Below are 8928 nucleotides of genomic sequence, written 5' to 3' on the forward strand. Positions count from 1 at the left end.
ATAAAGCCATGGGTAAAAAAACAAAACAAAATAGGGAGTGGGGAAATGAAAGCTCACATAAAAGGAGTAAAAATATATCTGTAGCTAAAGATATACAGAATATACATAAAGGAGTTTAATTTCATTAGAGTTAGTCTTTTATAGGCTCAGTGTTGTTGGATCTTTGCAGTGTCTTGTAGCCAGGCTGTCATTTCCAGGCTTTTAATCAGTGTTTATATGAGAATCTGCCTGTGCCTGATAAGGGTTGGATGTAGTAGCCCAGGGGAGCATCCTCCCCTCCCATCCTGCTCGCTGAATGGAAATCAATGAGATTACATCTTCAAACACAAGAAACGGACCATATTACTATACAACCAAATCCTGTGGTCAGAGGAACTATGGATACTACTCACCATATCTTTTCACAGGAGTCATCATGCCACCCACCCCAAACACCAGCATCCCTCAGCACACCCCTTCGTATTTTGGCAGGAGTGGCGGCCCCGCGCTGCCGGGTGAACAAATCGTTTCCAGCTCAGGTCCCATTCGGGATGTTTTAACCTGAGAACGAGGGGGGGTCTAGATGTGCTTTAAAAACACATTGTAAGCCTCTTTGTTTATGGAAATCGCAATCTTCTTTGAAAAATGCTGATGTAGGGGTTTTTTTCTTGAAAATAATACACAGAATCAATGACTGTTATCAAAACCTCCTTGGTTTAGCAGCTGAAACATCAAAATGTGCATCTGAGCAAAACACAAAGTGTTCCAACTCCACGTTTCACTGCAGTCTCACCAGTGAGTGAAACTGTTGCTCCATAAAATTTTATCGCTGAGTTTACCAACTGTATCTTTAAACGCTGTTAATTATGCTTTGCAAGTGCCCTTCATCTCCTTAAGCTAACTCGACCCCATAAGGAGGAAAAAAATCAGAAACTCCCCCCCAGAAACTATACTGTTCTCTGTTAAAAACAAAACTGTGAACCTGGGTTTAATCTTCAAAGAGCTGGACTGTTAATCCTTGCTCATAAAATGTATAATATTGCAGTGTTTTCATTCTAAGGGAGATTGTGTGTCAGTCTGCTTCTAAAACGGGTGTGCTTGCCAAATGCTACCATATGGCAGTGTTTCTAGGAAAGTTGAATGAAGGGACATGAGATGAGCTCACAAGTGGAGAGGAGCTGAGCCATATGGTCTGTCACACTAAAAAAAAGAAAGATGATATGATGGAAGTTAACGTTTATAGTATCCACTGAAATGCAAGTGCAGATAGATGCGAATGTATGTGTTAGGACACACCACATTACATGTGTGCCAACACATGGAGGAAAACAAAGACGAAATCACTGGGTCAGAATAACTACTAGTTAACATCCTTTTTCTTTTCACAGCATAGACTCTTGACTAAAGATTGATATTGTTTTTCTGGTTTAAAGCCTTAACATTAGTTTCATGGCTGCTGCACCCTTGGGGTTTTGGGGCTACGAATAAGCAGAGCGGGTGTATATAACATCTATATTCTGTTGGCTTGTAACATATGGAGCTTTTAAAGAGTAGCTGAAGCATGCCAGTCTGGTGAAAGCTATATCCTTGAGACTGTCATTGTCATTAGTTACACTCCAACGGACCCATAATGCACTGAGTGTTTCTTCTCCACTCACCTTTTTTCTCTATCTATGTGTTTATACACCACTCTGCCTTTAATCATTTGTTTTTAATAATGTCTGGCTCTCTTCCACACTTCGCTTTAATCCCGACCAGTCGCTGCAGGTGGCTGCTCCTCCCTGACCCTGGTTCTGTGGAGGTTTCTTCCTGTTAAAAGGGAGTTTTTCCTTCCCACTGTTGCCAAGTGCTCTTTCAAAGGAGGTCATGATTGATGGCTTTTCTCTGTGTTATTGCACGGAGGTCTTATTATTATTGTGGTCTTTACCTTACAATATGAAGCACCTTGAGCTGACTGCTGTTGCAATTTGGCACTATATAAATACAACCGAATTGAATTGAACTGCAAATACATCAGAATGTAATAAGTGCTTTCAGTTGCTCGTTTATTCCCCAAGGTCACCACTGCAGATGGATCTACATGTTGATTTGGCCAGATTTTACAGATGTCCCCCCTTGACACAACTCCCCCATTTATCTGGGCTGGGGACCAGTAACAGGAGTACACTGGGTTATGACCCCTGAGGCTGAGTTTATGTCTCCTCCTGGTTTCAAACCAGGGATCTTTTCCATGTAAGGCACATGTGTTAATCACTACAATACAAAGCCTCTGGAAAGAGTTTGTTTTTTTGCTTATGGTGCAATCATGATCAGCTGATCAGTAATGTTTTCATGTTTCGAAACATGAAAACATTACTGAGATTAACAATTGCTGGGTGTCATTTCTACAGCGTAGCCACCACTGGTTAACACCTGACAGCATATGAGTGCTACAGCACCTGGGGTGTGAAATAATTTATAGGATTTTCAAGTTTAAAGTCCTATAGGTAGAAATGGCAGGATCACTTGGGACCCACCGTCTCTGCCTACGCCTATGCTTGTGACTCCTCTGACACGCAGGAGAAGCTAAACAGAAAAAAGCATCTCCAAGAACACAAGTTTGTGGATTTCCGTCATGACTGCCATACAGCTTGTGGATTTATTGTCCAATTACTTTACTTATTTACTGTGGCTTTTTAGATCTAGTTTGGGTATGAAGATTGATGAGGGTGTAATGCTTATTTTTTTGTAAAGCTGTTTATTTACAGCTGCCTTCTCGTCTCCCACTGTTTTTGGAGCTCAGCATAATAATAATGTGCCCTAAAGTTAGAATGACAGTACGTGTGTAAATCCAGTAAACAGGATCAGTTGACAAGGAACGGAAGAAAAGGGGGAGGAAAATGGGAGGATAGCAAGTAGGAGGCAATGAAAGAAAATAGGAGGGAGCAAAGAAGAATATTCCAATAAAGCACAACTTCAGATGTGACAATAATCGATTTAATATAGTTATTTAAATCCAATGCATTCACTTTGAAATAGGTAATTTATTCAATCAGTAACTACTGAGGAAACAAAGTGGATGAATGACAGACTGTATCCAGACATTTCAAATGTCTATCAAGAATTAAAAACTGTTTTCTTGTCCTTTCTGTTTCTTGTTGCCGCTCCAGGACTGAAAAATGACACTAATGCTGAAGTGTGAAAAACTTCAGTTCCTCAATGGCTGCTGGTCAGATGAATTGCAGTTAGATTTCAATTAGAAAGCAAACATTTTGTAGCACTGGAAACAACAAATCTTACAACATATTTTAAGACACTCAAACATGGAACAGGAGCAGAAAAATAGAAATGTCCAAAACGGGAACAAGACAGAATAAACCTCCACTAAACTGGCACTGAGAGCCAGATGAAGGCCAATACTGAAAGGACACCATGGACCCATGTTTGGCATCACCTGGTACCAATCTGCAAGTCCATGTTTTAGACTGAACCCCTTTGCTCCAGACTCCAGAAGATGGTTTGTTTATTATATGCAAGAAATGCTGTAGAACTTCATGTGTTTACAACCTCAAAATGAATCTGGGCTGCTATTCTGTCATTACAAAAACCTTCTGCCACACACTGAATTCCCTCAGATTTAAAACGGGATCTCCAGCTTCCTGACAAATACATCAGAGCATATGTGCTCCGGGGATTGTTTGACCACAGCGTTGCTTGCGTGTCTGGAAATATTACAAAAACTACAAAAATGGTTCAAATGCAAAACTCGTTTGTAATTACACTGTTGAAAGGAATACAACCATTTTTTCTTTGGTTTTTTTTGTTTTTCCTTTTGGTCAGCACTTCCAACATTGCCCATGTGGAATCTGTGAATCTCCATTGTGGTTGTTTCCATTTTTAGCACTGCTGTAGTTAGTTATATAATGAAATAGTTTTAATTAGGCATATTCTTTCATGTTGCAAGGGAGAATAGCCACATATGTGCCTCTCTCTGTGAGAACACAGAAGAGACACAGGACTGAAATTGTGCATGACGAGCCGTGGTCGTCCAACCACAAACCACCGATGGATTTTATCTTTCTGCTGCGTCCATCAAGAAAACCCTGAATGAGGTCAAAAGACTGCCAAACACTACTACATTACTACGCACTAAACCTTTTTTTTTTTTGCCATCATACAATTAATTCCCTTCATCTTTTGCAGGAGCCGAGTCTCCTTATCTGTCAGTGCTGGTGGACCATGCGAACAACATACCCAAATATTAGCGAGCCAGAGAGTGTGGAAAAGCAAATGGAGCCAGCTGACTGACGGTAACACATTAACCAGGTGTAAATGAATAAGCGGATGTGTTATGTGTGACGATATGATGAACAGGGCCTGGTCTTTCTTTGGAGGATGTGTGGCTAATTCTTCCTTCCTGGCCTCACTACGGGCTGCTGCATTGTGTTAAGGCAGTTTTCATCAGCAGAATCTGGCTTCCACCACCATAGGTGGAGGTATGAGACGCATTTTTGACCTGAAGTTCAAGGTTAGCTGACACAGATCTATAAAGCATGTACATAAGGAAAAATAAGAAAGAGAAAAGCTTCACACAAAGTACAGATAACCTTTAGGTAACCTTTATCGCTATCGACACACCTACATATGGATGTGACCGCAAAGTTCTGTAAAAAGATGACTTCTTTTTTTCATTCCCGCACAAGTCACAGGTACAAGCAGAGGAGTAACGTTTTCAGCTTTTTACTTCTGTATTTTTGTAGTGCACACCCCAAAACATTTTTGCATTAGTCATCTACAAGCCACCTAACATCCTCGTTTCATTTCATCTCAGTGACAGCCACCTCTAAAGTGTGTTAGAACAGCATTCTCCGGGCCTGCTGACAGCATGTCAGACAAATCAGCAACCAAGGGAGAAAGATGAGTTCCTTGAGGAAAGGTTGAACTGATAAGAGCGACAAAAGCAGAAAGATGGAGTTGGGATGTGCAAGGGAGAGGACAGAGAAAGTTTATTTACACTTTGCTGGAGCAGGGATGAGCTCACAGACCAGCTGCATCTTACAGGGTGTGCTTGAACATGAGTGAAAAGGGTGAGGGAGGAATGAGAGGGGTGGGGTGGGATGGGGAGTGGAGGGGGGTTGCCAGATCAAAGATCATCCCTCATTCCCCAGACTCGGTGCTGCAAACGCAGCAGGGAAGTGAAGCCACAAATATGGCATCCAAAGCCATGGGGTGAAATATATCTGGTCTGTGAGCTTCTCCAGCAAGACCATGAACACACAAATGGAAATGATGTGAACATGTGCAAACATGGCTTGGGGTCACAGACAAAACCAAAATTGGAACGGTTTTGCCAAGTCTATGAAATGAGCAGTTTGGTCTCAGAGTTAAAGAAAGCGTGCAACCTCTGAATCGCACAAGCAGCAGTCTTTCTGCACTTCTAAATCTGTTTGAGAATACCCGATGAAAGAGTTCACCTACGTACAACTGCAAAGCAGCGCATGGTGATTGTGGCCGGTTATAGTACCGGCCATTTTTCAGCACAGGCAGACAGGACATGGTTATTCGTAATGAGCAGTTCTCCATTCTCAGGCCCTGTGTGATATTCCCACAGTGCAATGTTGTTATTTCACATTCCACAAAGGTATTGTCCCATTTTTGTGCCGAGGTATACACCAGAGATTTCCCAGTAAGTGGTGTAATGAGCAGGGGTTGACAGGGTTTAACAGGAGAATTAGTGCCTGCAGAGTCAGTCAGTTGGGGGCAGATGAGGTCCAAAGCTGTGGCCTTTTGTCTCCATCAGCAGCTCCCAGTTACCCAGTCCAGGCACTACAGGGAACTACTGAGCCCCAAGCATTTGGTATTTGCTCTAGCGCCAGTATTACCAAGAGGTCTTTTTTTTTCTTTTTCTTTTTTTACATTTCCTCAACAGAAACTGGCTTCAAATCCGCTTAACCTTGTCTAAAATCTGGATCTCACCATAAACACTTCCTTCTGAAACCCAGTGGAGTGGGTGCAACACAGTTAAGCTAACCTCAACCCCTTGCACAAACACAAACACACTGAGAGCAGCCACGAAGATGTGGAAAGTCCGGTTATTTGAAAATCAGCTAATCCTATACACTGCCCGATGGGGAGAGCGGGGCTTCAAACCAAAGTCTCCCACAACTTTTCAGTCCAAATAGTCCAACGTACACTAAACTAACCTACACATCGTTTCCACCCTGATCTAAACGTCCGCCCACAAAGATGAAAGATAATTCGTCTAAATAGCTTCACTCCCGGGGTGGGAGGCTAAACTGAACCTGGTGGTGTGGCAGAGGACCAGAGAGTCAGATGAAAAGCTCCGTAGGCTGATAAGGAAGCCTGGCAGACTGCATGATGAGAAACCTGGCCTGTAATGGAGTATTGGCGATTTACCGGGTCTGCATGTGTGCAAATGGCTGCGGCTAGATTGAGCAACAAGACAAGGCCACCTACAGAGAGAGAGCAAGAGAGAAAATCAGAGGAAGGGGCTGTGCAGATAAGATGGGATTAGACTGTGAGAGCAGAGAGAGAAATTGGTCAGCTCAAGCAGTAGCCTTTTCCACTTTGTAAACTGCTCTCAGAAAATACACAATATCCTGACTGTGCCTTCTTAATCGACTGATTTAAAGGAAAAGCTTCCCATTTACCTCAAGATAAGAAGGTAAAAAATATCATTTTTCCAACTGTCAAAATATTTCTTCATGTTCATCTGTAAATGCAGCACTGAAAAGACTTTTTATCTGTTTAACGCCTTCAGGGAGCAGGAGACACTGGGCTGGCCTAGGAATAAAAATAAAGACATACCTTCAAAGAGCATCTCAGTGGAGGCTTCGTCTCACATTTTTCCATATCTTGTGGCTAAAATACACAAGCTCACACTCAAGATGCACCTGAGAAAAAGCGGTAAGCATACAGTACGAGCGGGCATGAATTTAAGGAGGAAACTTGAGTGAAGGCGTGAATATAAAAACAGCTATTTTGATCCCTGAGACGTTGGAAAATTGGAAGTACGGTGAACACGGAATAAACACGGAACAAAAACGTGCCGAGCAGGAGGAGGAAGAGAGGAAAACTAAAAGTGGAAAAACATAATAATGTTGCCGCGTCTTCGCCGCCAGTTTATCCAGTGTTCTCAGTCTGATCGTACCCGCCTCACTGTTCCTCTGTTTACGATCAGGCCCCATAAATTCACACATAGCACAGACACACAAGCTCCCACTCACCCACTGTTTGTGCTGCTGGCATCCTTTTACAGTACTGATAGTTTGAACACCCAGGGAATATGCCTTCATAAAACACTCCTCGTCTAATTAACAGCCTGAGAGACAGATGAAAGGAAAAGGATGGGATTTTTTTTCCCTGCCTCTTCTTCCCTTTTTGTTTTTTTTGCTCCTCTGGCCTACCTTTTCTGGCAAATTTGGAAAATACAAAATGATAAAAGACAAAAAAGAGAAACAGCTATCGTGTTAGGATACAACATAGATGTCCATCATGTTTTGTCACACTGTTGTACTCTGTAATCGATCCTCTCATTAATTTACTCAAACATTCAACTGCACAGTCAGCCATATTATGTGCACTAGCTAAAGCTGCCTGTGTCAGCATCTGTGTGCAAAGTCAAGGACTCAAATGCATAACTTTAATACAATTAAAAACAGGTCACAAAGGGGGTCTGGCTCTACAGGCCGAAACTGTTTTTAGCCAGGCTAAACGCAGTTTCCACATAAAAAAAAAAAAGTTGTGTATTTTAACCTTCTCTGGGGATCTACTGGTATTCACAGTTACCCTTGAATGGTCATAGAAGAAGCTGCGGTTCTTGGCACCTCTACTGTATGTTTGCTTAATTTTTAAGCCCCCAGATATTGATACGTGGCTGCACTGCATAACCTCAACCCACTCCATGTCATAAATAAGAAACTACACAAGTGGATGAGATTTTGTTCCTCAGCATCCTCCAAAATGAAACAATGCTAAATGAAAAGATGAAAAATATATTTAGAAAAAGAGACTGCAGACACTCTGTAGAGCCACACTCCAGACTCTTTTTATCTGGTAAATGATGGCTTTCCTAACTTCAAAGGGCCAACTCAACAAAACTCGATGACCCTTAGAAGCTCGACTCATCATCCACGAGGGCGCTCTGCAAGTTTACCGAGCTGTATGGGTGTTAAACATCTGAGGGCTGCTGGCAAACATCATCAGCTCCATAGAGAACTCACTTCCACCCAGGGCCTCTCACGAGTCACACCCCATTAAGATCAAAGGTCAAACCAAAAAGCCTTGTAGACCTTGAGAAGTAAAGTAGCGTACAGAATCACTACACAGACACACACAGAAAACATCCAGGCTTACGTCTAGAGACTCCGAATCAGGAGGTCTGCTAGTGCTCAAGGGCCACTTCATCCCCCGTGTGTGTGTGTGTGTGTGTGTGTGTGTGTGTGTGTGTGTGTGTGCTTGAGAACGGGGGACGCTGACTCAGCGTGGAGCGGCTTATTTGACCGCAGTCAGTCTCGTGGGAGGGTTCAGAACATCAGGGGCCAAACTGCTCTGAGAGTCATGCGATAACCTCTGGTGACCTCTTTGTCTGACATCATCACTGACAGACAGATGTAAGCAGGGTGCTGGAGTGACTTCCCTTATATACACAAAGGGGAGATTTAGGGTGTTTGAAGGAAAAGAAGGACCTTGTGTCAGCTCGTGCAGTCAGGCACTTTTCGCTCTAGTGTTTTTAGCGGTTTTTATGTTTCTTTCACACAAGTGGATATACAGCATTTTCACAGTGACAGCTCTAATAAAAAAAAGAAGGGAGAACAACCTCTAACATGCTGCCAAAGTCAAACCCCAGAGTAGGAAGCAAAGCCAAAAAAACAGTGCAACAGAATGTCTAATAATAACAAGGCCTAGCTGCCGTAAATGCGTTGACATCACACTGCTGCTGTTCTTATG

This window comes from Oreochromis niloticus, linkage group LG5 (genome assembly GCF_001858045.2).
Source record: "Oreochromis niloticus isolate F11D_XX linkage group LG5, O_niloticus_UMD_NMBU, whole genome shotgun sequence".
In the NCBI taxonomy this organism is placed as follows: Eukaryota; Metazoa; Chordata; class Actinopteri; order Cichliformes; family Cichlidae; genus Oreochromis; species Oreochromis niloticus.